This window comes from Mesocricetus auratus, unplaced genomic scaffold (genome assembly GCF_017639785.1).
Source record: "Mesocricetus auratus isolate SY011 unplaced genomic scaffold, BCM_Maur_2.0 Super-Scaffold_100014, whole genome shotgun sequence".
NCBI classification, from domain to species: Eukaryota; Metazoa; Chordata; class Mammalia; order Rodentia; family Cricetidae; genus Mesocricetus; species Mesocricetus auratus.
The window spans coordinates 49,305,313-49,318,956 of record NW_024429197.1 but is presented as its reverse complement, the minus strand read 5'-3'; the positions used below and the strand labels follow the sequence as shown (position 1 = coordinate 49,318,956).

General features: G+C 42.8%; 1 long non-coding RNA gene across 2 annotated transcripts in view; it reads left to right on the top strand.

Moving 5' to 3' along the window:
- Positions 1 to 13,644, top strand: part of LOC110341677 — a 137,379-nt gene that overhangs the window by 17,490 nt on the left and 106,245 nt on the right. The gene's annotated exons all lie outside the window — the stretch shown is intronic.

Sequence of the window (13,644 nt, the reverse complement as noted above, 5' to 3'; positions counted from 1 at the left end):
TTGCCCTCTTACCTGTTTAAAGTCACTTCAGCAAGTATTTGATTTTTTAGTTATCATGGGTAATAAAGGGTATTTATGCAGGAATAATGAAACAATAAAATGAGGGCGTGGTGCTGGGCCTGTCATTAAACAGGCTGAACCTGTCATTAAGCCCTTCTCTGAAGATACAAAGATCAAGTGCTGCATTTCTCTCTAGTCTGCCTAGGGGAGTTTGAATGAACATATTTTGCTTTACAAATTTAAAATGTTAGCAACTGATGCTGCAGTGACATTGGAAGGGAGCCACAAGTTGTATGTCTGTTGCCAAACAACTTTGGGGAGATGCTGCATGAGAATGGCTGAAAAGTTCTTATTTACAAAATAGGCTCGGAGTCCTGATGAAGCCAGCATTAAAAGAAGGTCAAGTGTTTTATTTTTTTAAAAACCCAGAATTTCAGAACACATCTTCTGGTACTTGCTGGTGGCCACTTCTTCACTTCTAGTCTTCAGCAGAGCAATGAAGTCTCTTTCTGGGTGAAACATGCATAAACTGTTTATATTTTGTCTTGGGAACCAGCCCCAAATGTATTTGCTGTCCCAGGTATGCACAGGTAGAATCGATGGACAGTGGGAAACCGAGCTTCCAGAACTAGTGGCATTGGTGTTTGCTAGCAAGTGGAAGTACTAAACCAGCAGGCTGATATTAACGGGTGTGAACCAAATAGATTTAGTCTAGGATGTTTTTTTACCAGTAAAACTTGGCTACTCTGAAATTTGGTCCACAATTAAATGTAACACAGAAGACTGTGTGTGTGTGCTTGGCGTATGAGCATATGTATGTGTGTGTGCCCACATGAAGGCCAGATGAGGACGCTGAGTGTCATGTCTTACTTATTGCTTTGAGGCAGGGTCTCTCTTTGCACCTTGAGCTAGCCTGGTGGCCAATGAGTGTGGAAGGTTCTCTGATTCTGTCTCTGTCTTTCGCCTTCCCCCAACACTGTGGTGACAGCTGTGCGCTGGATAATGCCCATCTTTTTTTATGTGGATGCTGTGATCTGAGCTCAGATTCTCATGTTTATGTAACAAGCTCTTTTACCCACTGAACCTTATTTTTAGTCCCAGAAGTCTGTCTTTTAGGGTGTTGCAGGGACCCTTTTTTTACTAATGGATCCAGTGATTAAATTTAGTCCAATGTATCTTTATTGGCTATGTCTGTATTCTAACATTTACTATGGAGATATATTTTAATATGTATTTTTACTAATATATATTTACTGGATATTTGGGGATTAAGGAAGAGTGGAGCTTAACTCTGGATGAAAACGTTCATCGAACGTTTTAGGGGAGTTTTATTGAAGAGAGTCTTTATCTGTTTGCTTAATTATTTCAGTACTAGCGACTGAACCCAGGGCTTGTGCATGCTAGGTTGCATTTGCAGCTTGTACTGAAGTAGTTAAAATATTCTCCACAATCACGTTGCTTCGTGTAATCTATGAGCTTTGGACGTCTCTGACACTTGCAAAGTTATAGGTACTTTGTACCAATTTCTAAGCTACCTTCTGTATAGTTAATGTTTCCGGGCATTAAAACATAGGTAAGACAATTAAAAAAATGTTTTCCTGGAAAGGAAGCACAAAAAAATCACAGTAATACAGGAAAAAAGCAAATGAGCAGAAGCATGACTGAGGGTTTTCCTCGAGGAAGAAATGGGAGTTTTACTCATTAAGCTGAAGGAAAAGCATTTGGGGTAGGGGCAATGCTTGCGGAGCACGCGATTGCAATTACCAGCACCAAGGACAGCGACAGCCCGGCTGCCGGTCTGGGTGGTCCTTACCCCGAAGCAAACAGAATCTAGGGACACTAATCCTGGTGACCTATTGCCCCGCCCTGTCCCCCAGTTGGAATCTCAGCATCCGGGTGGCTGTGGCAGAAGGGTTGTGGTAAGTTTGAGGCCAGCCTGGACTACAGGGCAAGAAGCCTTGTTTTAAAAGCACAAACAGAATAACAGGAAACACCACATAAGGGAACTCAACGGGCTTTCCCCCTAAAAACCTGCTCAACTTGCTTTCCAGATATTATTGTGTCATCTATTGTTGTATCTACAAAGAATAGATTCACTGATTTGAAAGAAGGAAAACAAGCAAACATTTATTCTGTCTCCTGTTCCAAGCGCTTTCCAAGTGTTATTACATTCTTCCTCCATAAAGCTCCTATGTGACATACACGGATACCGTCATTTCACAGATAAGACAGAATAATCAGAGAAATAAGTAACTTGTGTATTACCTAATTGTTGGAGGTGGGATCTAACCTGTGGCTTCAGAACCTCTGCCCTTTACACAGCAGCTGTGGTAGGCTCAACAGCAAAGAAGCAATAAAATGACAAGCAATTATTTTCTACACTATATTTTTTTCAGGTAGCTCACACCATAGCACACCCCTAATAGACTTGAATGATGGTATTTCATATGAAATACTGATATGGCAATACGTTTGTGTTGGACAACAGAGTGAGTTAATTAAGCATTTTGTCTGTCCCTGGAGCTCAGGATGAAGGACAACCTGATGTTTGTGGCTCAGACATAAAGAGAGATGAAGCAGGGTTGGAACATAGCTTCAATAGAAGTGTTTCATCTATACCTTGGCCAAGTGGAGTCTTTGTAAGTGAGGAGAAAGGCAAACTAAGTGATAAGCTGGCTTTAAGTTTGGAGATTGAGGCCTGGAGAGATGGCTGAGAGGTTAAGAGCCCTGGCTGCTCTTCCAGAGGTCCTCCTGAGTTCCGTTACCAGCAACCACATGGTGGCTCACAACCATCTATAATGAGATCTGGTGCCCTTGTCTGGTGTGCAGACATACATGCAGACAGAATGTTGTATTCATAATAAATAAATAAATAAATAAATAAATCTTTAAAAAGTTTGGAGATTGGTAGGAGGAAATGAGTAAAATCAGTTCCAGTACTGTATAGCATGGAGATCACTGGGGATATTTATGTGATAGTGACACTAGATACGGACTCGCTATAGAAGTGTGGCTAGAATCAGGCCAAGGAAGTAGTGACATAACTACTTTGTGTGTTCCAGTGTTTTCAAGTGACTAGAGAAGGAAATACAGTCATTTATGGGACTTTTCAAGTTATATACAACCCACCTCCTCTTCAGGAGGCTTGACTTTCTACAGTTCCCTAGTTGGTAATAGTTGCTACAGGAGCCATAGTGTATCCCATTTTGTGTCTTTTATGTTATTGCGTTCTTCTTCCCTCCTCCCCTCCCCTTCCTGTGCTGGGCTTTTGAGGCAGGATCTCACAAAGTTGCTCAGTCTGGCCTTTTAACTTTTGACCTCCCTCTATCAGCCTCCTAAGTTCTGGGATTATAGGCGTGTACCCACCACTGGTTTCTTTGACCATCTGTCATATCCTTAGGGGGTTGAGGAACAGCAGTATCTTGACTTTTCTATCTTCATTTCCCAGGGGGACCATCTTGAAAGAGGACATGCTCTTCACCTCTACTTGGTCATCATCATCCAAGAATGTCAAGACGAGCACTAAAGTGTTTTCAAATTCACTTGTATGTTCTCAAGACGACACGCTATCTCTAGGATATTCTAAACATGATTAATGATTTGAAGATTGTTGTTACAGATTTAGTGTCCCTCAGTCCTGTAGAATTCATGTTGATGTGTGAGCTCTATCTGTGGTCGATGGCTTTTGTGAGTTGGTTCCTGAGTTCTTTTGTCATGACATCAGTGGTCTTGCTCAAAATCTTTGATTTCTGATGGCATGTTCTTGTGTTATCCTGCACTCTTCCTGTTATATATATATAAAACCAACAATGTCTCTGAAGAGTGCTGGGCCTTTTTAGTAGGAAATAATACTTAAAAACCACAAGCTAGGTGTTGGCAGGGCATTTTTAAAATATTTTTTCTTTTTATTTATTTTTAAATTTAAATTTAAATTAGAAACAAGGTTGCTTCACAAGTCAGTTCCAGGTCCCTCTCCGTTTCCTTCCCCTCCTCCCGTACCCTCCCCCCAGCAGCCCCCAATATCCCCTCATTTCCCCAGGGAGGGTGAGGCCCCCCATGGGGGTGTCCATAGTCTGTCATTTCATCCAGGGCAGGGCCTAGACCCTCCCCCAAGAGTTCAGGGTGAGAGTGCATCTCACATTGTTGGATGGGAGCCCAAAGTCCATTTGTATACCCAGGATAAATACTGATCTACTACCCAAGGCTCAATAGATTACCTAGACCGCCTCACTGACACCCACATTCAGGGGGTCTTGATTAGTCCTATGCTGGATTCCAAGGCATCAACCTGGGATTCAAGAGTTAACCCTTGTCAGGTCAGCTGTTTCTGGGGGTTAAACCAGCCCAGTCTTAATCCCTTTGATCATCAGTCCTCCCTCTCTGTTATTGGCTTTCTTGAGTTCAGCTCAGTGCTTAGCCGTGGGAGTCTGCCTCTTCTTCCATCAGCCACTGAATGAAGGTTCTGTTTCTCAGACTCTCTGGCCATGGGATTGTAGGCTGGCACTCCCCAGATCTATGTCTAAAAGCCATATATGAGAGAGTACGTGGCAGGGCATTTTTGCTTCCAGGCTGGTCACTATATGTCTTGGTCCTTGTCTTTATACACAAGACCTAATTGTTTTTTTTTTTCAAGACAGGGTTTATCCACATAACCCTACTGTCCTGGAACTCACTCTGTAGTTCAGGCTGGCCTCAAAGTCACAGAGATTCACCTACCTCTGCCTCCTGAGTGCTAGATTAAAGGCAATGTGCCATCACTGCTCAGCACTTTTGGTTCTTAATTCGGGATAATTATATTTAATTTAATCTAAATGAACATCCAGGGAGTTAACAATTCAGTAGCATAGGCCTTTGGACAAGTATGGCCTCAAAATGATTGCTAAAACAAACAAAAAGCATCAGAGAAATATCAAAAATGCTCCATAATGTGCCTGTCTTTGAAAGACCGTAGACCATATTTAAATAATGTATTGGTGATGAGAGATGGAATCAAAGAAACTATTTAGAAAAATCAGGAATTTTCTACCTACGGGGACAGTTGCTTCCTTCTAGCACTTAGGCCGTTCCTCCTGCAAGTCCCACTCCACTCAGCCATGTTAGGCAGATTTGAACTCCTTCCAGTGTGCACATGATATACTGTACTCACACATGTAATAACTTGCTTGTTAACTGTATCTCATCATGTCTTAGCCATGAAGCTCACTCTAAAGTGAGCATGTGTAGTTGAAACTATAGTGTATCTCACCCTGCAATGGGGCACAGGTCTGTCATTTCATCCAGGACAGGGCCTAGGCCCTCCCCCAAGAGTCCCGGCTGAGAGAGCCTCCCATATTGTGGCATGGGCACTCAAAGTCTATTTGTACACCAGGGATAAATACTACCCAAGGCTCAATAGATTACCTAGACCTCCTCACTGACACCTGCATTCAGGAGATTTGGGTTAGTCCCATGCTTTTCCACACAGCCATCAAACTGGGGTCCAAGAGCTCCTCTTTGTTAGGTCAACTGTTTCTGTGTGTTAAACCAGCCCAGACTTAACTCCTTTCCATCATTCTCTCTTTCTGACACTGGATTCCAGGAGTTCAGTTCAGTGTTTGTCTGTTTCTGCTTTCATCAGTCGCTGGATGAAGGTTCTGTTTCCTAGACTCTCTGGGAGTGGGGTTGTATGCTGGCACTCCCCTGATTCATGTCTAAAATCCATAAATGAGTGAGTATATACCATGTTTCTCTTTTTGTGACTGGGTTACCTCACTCAGGATGGTTTCTTCTAGTGCCATCCATTTGCCTGCAAATTTCAAGATTCCATTGTGTTTTTTTGCTGAATAGTAGTCCATTGTGTAAATGTACCACATTTTCTCTATCCACTCTTCAGCTGAGGGGCATCTAGGTTGCTTCCAGGTTCTGGCTATTACAAATAATGCTGCTATGATCATAGTGGAACATATATCCTTGTTGTATGAATGTGAATCTTTTGGGCATGCATCTAAGTGGAATTGCTGGGTCTTGTGATAGACTGATTCCCATTATTTTCCTGAAGAATCTCCATACTGATTTCCAAAATGGCGGTATGAGTTGGCACTCCCACCAGCAGTTGAGGTATGTTCCCCTCTCTCCACATCCTGTCCAGCATAAATTGTCAGTTGGAGTTTTTGATTTTAGCCATTCTGACAGGAGTCAGATGGTATCTCAGAGTTGTTTTGATTTGCATTTCCTGGATGGCTAGATGTTGAGCACTTTCTCAAGTGTCTCTCAGCCATTTTAGGCTCCTCTACTGAGAATTCTCTATTTAGTTCTGTACCACACTTTTTGATTGCACCTTTGGTGTTTTGGAGACTTGCTTCTTGCATTCTTTGTAAATTTTGGAGATCAGCCCTCTGTCAGATGTGGGGTTAGTGACTATCTTTTCCCATTCTGTGGGTTGCCTACTTGTCTTGCTGACTGTGTCCTTTGCCTTACAGAAGTTTCTCAATTTCAGGAGGCCCTTTTTATTAATTGTCGATCTTAGTGTCTGTGCTACTGGTGTTATGTTCAGGAAGCTGTCTCCTGTACCAATTCATTCATGGGTACCTCCTACTTTCTCTTCTAATAGGGTCAGTGTGGCTGGATTCATGTTGAGGTCTTTGATCCATTTGGACTTAAGTTTTGTGCATGGCGATGGATATGGATCTATCCGCATTCTTCTATATGCCAGCATCCAGTTATGCCAGCACCATTTGTTGAAGATGGTTTCTTTTTTCCATTGTATATTTTTAGCTTCTTTGTCGAACATCAGATGTTCATAAATGTATGGGTTAATATCAGGGTGTTCAATTCAATTCCATTGGTCTACCTGTCTATTTTTGTGCCAATACCCGTTATTCTTTAATTTCCACAGGTGTACCGGCACATACTTATACTTCACCCCCCAAATTAATAAATGTAAATTAGAGAAGTTTCTATATTATTTAACACTCTCCATGTTTTATGCTTATAATAAAATAGGCTAAAAATCGCTTGTAAAAATGAGTATCTGATCATGCAAAGTCATTAAAATATTTGTATTATATAAGTAAATAAGTAATAGGACCATAATGTTAACATTTTGCTAAGTTGACTGCTAAATGACAGCAGGCCTGAGAAGACCTTGCCAGGGTTAAAGCTTTCAACAAGCGGAACTTGGTCCAAAAAAAATCAAGACAACATTAAATTCTTTTGATTTTTGTCATTTGTAGATCAGGTGAATACTCAAGCATTTATTAGTGAGAAATCTAGTTGTCAATGGCAAACCAAGACACAGTTGAAAAAAAAAGCTTTGAAGAAGAGCATGGTAAGCCAGAGTTCAGTATCATTATGAGGATAGCAGTGTTAGGATTTTAACTCTGATGCCCTCGTCTCAGAATCTTTGATGTGGTCATCAGCCTAGGCAATGCTAAAGTGAAAGTGTCAAGCTAGTTAAAATCAAGAGCTAACAACAGCATATGAAACTAATGTAGGATTTTTCACTTGGCGGGTCCCTTTAAACTTGTACTTGAAAATTAACAGCCCAGAGGATGGTGGTGGTCCATGCCTTTAATCCCAGGGCTCGGGAGGCAGAGGGAGGCAGATCTCCGTGAGTTTGAGTCCAGCCTGGTCTACACAGCCAGTTCCATGATATCCGGGGCTACACACAGAACCCCTGTCTCTAAAAATGAAAAAAAATTATCAAAGAAATATTAGTCAGCCACAGTGCACACTTAAAATCCCAGAACTCAGGGGGCTGAGGCAGGAGGAGTGCTTTAAGACCTCCCTTGGGTTACACAGTGGATTCCAGGCCAGCCTAGGCTTCACAGTGAAACCTCATCTCAAAAACACGTACTAAGTATGCTTAGGAAACTCTGTGGCTGATGGTGATAAACTTTTCAACTGGCTTAATTTGGGACATTTTAACGTAAAAAAGGATAACACAATGGAAATTACATTGAATTTCAGAAAAGATCTGGGGTGGGGGATCTTTCAGGAGTGTGGGATCTGGTGTAGAGTGAATCCTAGAATAAAAAAAATCACCATATTGTATTCCCTCAATCTCCTATTGCAATGTCAAAACCATTGGTAGACTGTAGTGAGGGCAAAGGATATTCTAATGATCTCCCCCAGGGTTATTAATGAAAGAAAGATGGAAGGGAAAACCAGGAGGAAGAGAGTGAGTGTGAGAGAGAGGAGCAGGGCAGGAGTCTGTGAGTGAATATCATGTTAACCACACAATACAGAGGAGATCCTGACCACATAATTTTAAGTCCATCTGTGTGGGATTTTTAATGGACTGTGTGATCCAAATCTAAGCAGAAAGGAACTGGTCTTTGTTTCTATGTCTGGATTCTCTGCGGTATTGTGATGCTTCAAAGACTGTAAGAGAATATTGTTGGCCACAGTGTGACCTCACCTCTGGTCTCTGATCTCCCGACCTCCACATGTCTTTGTAGAAGTCTCTGTGAACCTACCACTGAGGTGCACACCTGTTGTTGCCTGTGCCATTTGGAAACTGGTCTTCTTCCAGGATTGGGTGAAAACAGAAGAGCAATGGAAAAATAAGTCTTCTATTTTAATCTGTACCCTGTCAGAAAATAGTTCAGGGAGTTGTTTTCAAGTGCTTTCAAATTTCCATTTTATTGTGCTCACTGTATTAATTTAGTTCACTTCGTAATCACTCAGGTTTGAGTGTTGTGATATTAATAACACACTGTCTGAATTCAAATTGTGATTCATAATTCAAATTGCAATATATTCTTTTGTAAAATGAATTGGGGTGATTGGAATGTAGAAGGTAATCATTTTTATCTGGGGCCATTCCACGCCTGTCTTTAAAATTCTATGTCCAAGACATAAATTCAAAGTTTTTCATGGAGGGGAACTTGTGAATTCTAGTTATTTCTGCCATGTAATGTATCTTCTTTCAGTCAATACTGCGTTCATACAGAGGAAGAGGGAGATGGTGAGACTTTGCAGTGGAGAGGTCATCAAGTGTTTGGGGACCACAGTGAAGCACCTTGCTGGCGGGGGCGGGGGTGGGGTGGGGTGGGAGATGGGGAGTGGGGGGCCACAGAGTGGAAGGAGTGAGAGGTGCAGCTGGCACAGCGTGTCCCTTCGTCTTTCTGTGACTTGTGAGGGAGTGAAGTGGAAGGTGGAGCTTTGAAGCCATTGGTTTCCTTAGTCTTTTTGGTTTACGTCTCAGGTCTGAGCATTTGAGCAGAAGGATTCATTCCCTGATCTGTTTTCAGGTCTCAGTGCTGGGACATGCCCGTTAGAACCGCTTTGGTATTCTCCCTCACCACAGTCAGAACGGCTGACATCAGGGAAGCAAACAGCAAATGAGGATGTAGAGAAACTGAACTCTTACCCTATGCCTGTAGGAGTGCAAACAGTGTAGCCAAGGCGGAAATCAGTATGGAGGTTCCTCAAAAAAAAAAAAAGACACCCATATGATCCAGCTCTGCTGCTCTCGGGCCTATTTCTGAAGGATTCCATGTATGTACACCGCAGAGATGATTGCACATGTGTACTTTACTGCAGCACTTACGATAGCCAAGATAGGGAACCATCCTCGATGCCCATCAATAGATAAGTAAAGACAGTGTGGTGTGCTCATATATGACGGCATTTGATCCAGCTGTACAGAAGAATGATGGTATGACATTTTACAGTTAATTGGATGCAACTGAAGATCATCGTGTTATATGAAATTAATCAAAGTCTGTCACTTTAAACATGTGTGTGTGTGTGTGTGTGTGTGTGTGTGTGTGTAGGCAGCAGTGTGAGATGGAGAAGAGGCCTGAGATTGTGGTCATGGGGACAAATGACAATGGATGGGATGCAACATGAAAACAGAAGAACAGGACACTATTGGTGGGGTTAGTAAGCAGCAAAATGGGGGATGTACAGTGTGGAAAGGCGGGTGTATAATAGCAAGCTATAATGATGTGTATGTATGAAGAAGCCACAAGGAACCCATGTCTTTGTAAGCTAAGAAAAGCAAGTAATCATTTATTCATTTATTGGTGAGCATGTAGGCTGATTTCATAGCTTGTCTACAATAGATGTGGGCGTGCAGGTATTTTTATGGTGAGCTGACTTTGATTTGTTGGGGTGTATACCCAGGAGTGGTATATAGCAAGATCATGTAGATAGCCTTAAAGGTTTTTAAGTTTTGGAGGAACCTTTGTACAGATTTCAATAGTGGCTGGACTAATTTCCCTTCTCCCCGACAATGCGGAAGTGTTCGTTTTGCTTTGCATGTTTGCCAGCATTTGTTGTTGGTTTCTCTGTGGCTGGAACTAGCTCTTGTAGACCAGGCTGCCTCACAGAGATCCGCCTGCCTCTGCCTCCTGAGTGCTGGGATTAAAGGCTTGTGCCACCACTGCCGCTAGGCAGATACTTTCTTAAACCACTATCATGAAACACAATGAATGAGTAATTGGTGTATTTATAGTGTATTTATATTTTACACAGTCATTGTGTCTTGCTTTACCATGTCTGCAAATTCTCAGACCATTCATGTTATTTTTCTCCTTGTTACTCTTTAAAAATTAAATTATTTTAAAATTGTGTGTGTGTGTGTGTGTGTGTGTGTGTGTGTGTGTGTGTGTACATGTGGGCATGCATGCGAATGCAGATGACTGTAGGTCAGAGGCATGGGATCCCTCTGGAAATACAGAGTGCTTGTGAGTTGCCTGACATGGGTGCTTGGAACTGAACTTGGTTCCTCTGTAAGAACCATGCATGACTCAAACACTGAACTTAATGTTGTTTTCTAAGTACTTTTCTTCACAGTGACTCACCTCCTTAAACCTCTCTTATCTCACTTTCAGCAACTTTATCTGTAAGATCATGGGTCTGCTGTGCGTGTCGTATTTTCACGATGTGCTTCACAACGCATACTTGAGCAACGCGTAAGCTGGGTGCAATGGTGGAATCCCATAACCAAGCACTTGGGAGGCTGAGGCAGAAGTTGTCCCCCCTCTGCGCTGTCCCACCCCAGTGTTCACCTATAGTCCATGCATCGACCAGGGCAGGCTCAGGGATCACCAGTGCTTTGCTGTGCTTTGGAAAATACCGACTTACATTCCTTGTTTGCCTCCTTGATGTAAGTAGGCATGACATAATTCATAAATGAGAAAATCAGAATCATGGGTAAAATATTATGGTCAGTAAATGACTAGAATTGCCTTTATGCTTTCTCTATTAGGACTCAGTGCTCTTACTGTGTCACCAGCTCCATCAAGGAAGGAAAATTCAGCACTAAAAGTAAAATTTTATGCAGTTAGACCCCCAAATTTTAGAGTTTTGTAGTAATTCAAAGATAGACTGGACATAAAGACACGAGAAAACCATGACACCCAGAGTGGATTTCCACACTGTAGCTGTTCCCACTTGTCAGCCTCCCCAACTCCTGGTCTCCTGTAATCGCCCCCCCCAACTTGAATAATATTGGTGCCATGAATGGAACATGACAGCTTTGAGAACATGCTCTTTCCCTGATAAGTGTATAAAATGTTGTAATTTCCATCTTATACTCTTTCTGGCTTTGATGAGGCAAGCTGCCATGGGAGAGGTTTACCTGACATGGCTAGTATCTGGACAGCAGACAGCAGCATACAGGCCTTGAGCTCAACAACCGTAAGGGAAACAAATCCTGCTGGTGATCCATCCCTAAAACGGCCCTCAGATGGTAACCCTTGACTATAGCCTTGTGAAAGATCAACCATGACGATGTGTCCGCCAGTGCAAACATTCCCAGAGCCCTTTCAGCAACTCACAGATGTTTAATGGCAGTAGACGTGGGTTTGTTTTTTATTCTTGGGGAAGGGGCATTTTTTAAAATTTGGAAATCTAATACTCGCCCACCCTTGTCAGAAGTGTCCCAGTGGAAGAGGGAAGTGAACAGACATGGTCCCAGACCCCAGGCACACACAGGTCTAGTAAGTACACTGACACCGGCCATCTTTGCTTCTTTTCTTGTTCTCCCAATACCCCCTCTCTTCCCTTGTCTCCTTGCCTCTCTTTTGTCATGCGCTCTATTCTTTCCCGTATTGTAGTCATAGGACAGTCAGACCCTCCCAGGGAACTGATGTAGAGTAGATTCCTGCAGTGATTAAGTGCCACCTGTAGTTTCTTGCTGCAGATGCCCTATTTAGGCTCCACGAGGTGCATATGTAGGTGGTGTTAACGAGGGGTTGGCTGTTGAATCATCTTGAAGTTGCTTAATTGCTGTCCCTGTCACTCTGAGTTTTCATTGTCGTGGGGGTGGCTTTGTTCTTTAAAGAGCCCGTGTCCTTATGTTCTCTCACTTTTCCTCTGCAAGAATTTGTGGTGCTGATCAGTACCACACGATACCGGTAACCCCCTACAAAGATACTTTATCAGTGACTGTGGGAAATGGCTTCTATGCCTTGTGTCATCTTCCCTTGCACCGCCCCCCCCCCAGGTATCCTAACCACTACGCCGCCCCAGAATATTTTTCTTTTGCAGTGTGTTCACTTTTCACCTGCACAAAGCTGAAGCTTTGGTAAATGGAAGGATAGAGCAGGCTGTGGGGGAAGTGTGTGGCTGAACAAATTGGATCACACGCCTAAGACCACAAGACGGCAGAGCTTAATAACAGCGCTGCTAAATGCACATATGCAAACGAGGCACACCATAGAAGTTCTCAACAAGTGCTGACAAGCCAGATGGGCAGACTTACCCTGAAACCTGCCTCCCCAATAAAAACCTCCTAATTAAAAACAAGCCAGTCCACAAAGCGTCCCATGTTATAGCAATTATTTGCAGCTGGTACAAGACTTGATTAGAAACTTAGAAGCAAGCTTTCCCAGGTAAGAATGATGTATCTCCGCAAGAGGCAGCTGTCGGCTTACCATGTGCACTTGAGTAGAGGGGCGCTTCTTGCTCCAGTTATCAATACCCGCTGATGAGTCTAACAGGAGCCTGCAGTGGTACAGTGGTACCTGTCTTCTTTGCTGGGTACCAAGAAAACATTAGGTAGTAAATATGCTGTATCAGGGCATCCTTTTTACATCCAGGAAGCAATTTTTTTTTTTTGTTGTTTTTTGTCCCATCCCTTTCTCCTCCCTCCCCCTCACTCCCCTACCCTCGTTTATATTTTGAGGCTTACAGTGGTTTCTGGGATTCCCCAATCATGCAAAGTAGTAAGTGACAACGGCCACCTGAGCTAGATCCCAACCCCTTAGACCCGTTTCTTTTGTTCTATTTTGTTTTGAAACTTGGTCACACAATCTTATTTGTACAACAAGAATAATAAAGCCTGCCCAAGAGTGACCTCTCTAACCCTACTGAACTGAATGGTGCTCAGTAAGTGCATCATAAATGGTAGCTATAGTAGTTATCACCCTTAGTTTATCATCCGGATTTCTCTAAGACTTTTAGATGGTTGTTGCCTAGCTAAGTTGCTTACATTTGCATTCAGCTAACCAGAGCTGTTGAGGGCACTCGGAACTGTTTTGCTGGCTCACAGTTAAAGCTCTTTCTTCTGGACCAGGAAAAATACTCCAGACGTTGTGGAGTGAATTACATACGACTGACTTCAGCCATCTCTCGCTTCTGCGTGTTTGCAGCATGAGTGGGTAGGTCGGAGAGTGTCAAGCTTGGTCTGTGGTGCCAGGAAGGTGGGAGCAC